We start from the raw sequence: 2325 nt of genomic DNA, 5'->3' as shown, positions 1-2325 counted from the left end.
AAAACAGTCATAAAGATACAGATTTTGACTAATAACAATAATATTTGCCTATTTTACAAATTTACACACTTTTTGGACACCCTGTGCATGTTTTAAAAAAATGGTGGTTTTTGCTCCTTTTTGGGGGGAAGGAGTCGTTTTAGGACCAGAGAGTATTTCTTCATTTTTGTACAACTTTTCAAGGCACATAATTTGTTATTTATACATCAACCGCCTCCGGCGAACCGTTTTGCCATTGTTCACCGCCAAAGGCGGAATTTTGACCTTTTTTTACCGTTCTCGAGGTTTTAACGGGCATTTTTGGTAAGAAGGCGTTGATTTAATAAGATCACTCTGAAATACTTTTATTTAGGCAATTTTATTTACTAAATTTCATGTGAAGTAAAATTTTTTGTATATTCAACCCATTTTTGTCAAACGGAATTTTAAATGGACGTGATTTATGTTTCTTTTATTACTAATGTTATATCAATTATTAATATTATATTCACTTCATTCACTTGAACAACGGCAAAACGGTTTGCCGGAGGCGGTTGATGTATAAATAACAAATTATGTGCCTTGAAAAGTTGTACAAAAATGAAGAAATACTCTCTGATCCTAAAACGACTCCTTCCCCCCAAAAAGGAGCAAAAACCACCATTTTTTAAAAACATGCACAGGGTGTCCCAAAAGTGTGTAAATTTGTAAAATAGGCAAATATTATTGTTATTAGTCAAAATCTGTATCTATATGATTGTTTTAGGTAACTTAAAAAAAGAAGAAAAAATTTAAAAAAAACAAAAAAAAAAATTCTCATTTTTTTGAAAATACCCAGCCCTTAGTTTTATGACCAAATAAAGGGGACTGGAAGTTTTTATCAAAATCTGAGACCTCATGCAGAAAAATGTTTTTTTCGTAAATAATGTGCCGGGTGTTAAAAAAGTACACACATTTTTAAAATTCAAATTTCGTGGCTTGTGTTAATAGTAGAAAAATGTTATGCATATCATTAGAATCGTCATAAGCTCTAGTTTTGAAGTTTTTGTGCTATTTGTAGTTTAGAAGCTATGGTAAAAAACGTGAGAAAAAGGATGAAAAGTTTTAAGTAATTGGAACATTTTACCACGTAGCTCCTGTACTATACGTAGCACAGGAATGGTTCTTATATATTAAGAAACTAGAGTCATGACGATTCTAACGATATGCATAACATTTTTCTACTATTAACACAAGCTGCGCAAATTTGAATTTCAAAAAGGTGCGCATTTTTTTACAACCTTTAAATCAATAAATCTTCTAAAAAAAGGCCTTTGGAAAAACCGGTTTTTAGGGCATAATTTATTGAAATAATCATTTTTAAATATTTGAAACATAAATGTCCCATAATATGTTTTCTAAATATATAAAGGATTTTACATAATTTTTTTTTTCTTTTTTCTATGCATAATTAAGTTTAAAAAAAAAATCATTTCTCTTGAATGACTCTGTACATAAATTTTTCAGCCATTGTCTTATCTCTGTGTAATTGTACTACATTGCAATGCAGAGGGTTCAGCAAATATACAACACCCCTCTCTGCGAAAAAATAAGACTTTTTGCAAGAAAGACAAAGAACTACAGAAACTTAAATTAGTTATATATCGCATAGTATTATAGACAACTTTCCGTGTATAGTAGAATGAAAACAAATTATGATTAATTCGAGTTTTTTTGGCCCCGACAAAAAAAACAGTATTAAAACCATGATTTTTATTTTATTATTCATAGAAAATTGATACGATACATGATACTTCAGTATGGCTCAGAAAGAACTAGTTCTTATTCACAGGATATTAAAATAAAAAAATGGAAGATTAAAGTAGTTTTTTTCTAGCCCTGAGGGACCTGAGACCTGGTCTTACAAAACTGGTATTCATTTTATGATTTTAATTTGGCATTTGTGGAAAATTGTTTTATAAGATGGTCTATATGAACCGGTTCCAATCCAGTGCATACTACTCGGTTTCGAAGCCATACTGAAAAGTAGATTCTGTACTAAAATCTTTATTTAATTTAGGAAGGTTTTGACATATAAATATAAATTGTAGCAGACTAATTTCAACACAATGTGTGCAGTAAAATTAGGGTGGGATAAAATGTAGAATTATCCAATAGTTATTTCCATCCCCTCATTCAAATTTCCTACATAACATAGTTCAAGGACATGGACCTTCATCCATGTGTTTTTCGTCATCATTTAAATCACAATGTTTGAAAAAGGCTAAATAAACGAATATTTACCTAACCAAATATCGCGTTTTTTTGTAATGGAATAAGTTATTTAAGCAAACAAAATTAAGCATA

Source organism: Acartia tonsa, chromosome 11 (genome assembly GCF_053477335.1).
Source record: "Acartia tonsa isolate MP-2025a chromosome 11, ASM5347733v1, whole genome shotgun sequence".
Taxonomy (NCBI): Eukaryota; Metazoa; Arthropoda; class Copepoda; order Calanoida; family Acartiidae; genus Acartia; species Acartia tonsa.
Note: the sequence above shows the minus strand (reverse complement) of the source record.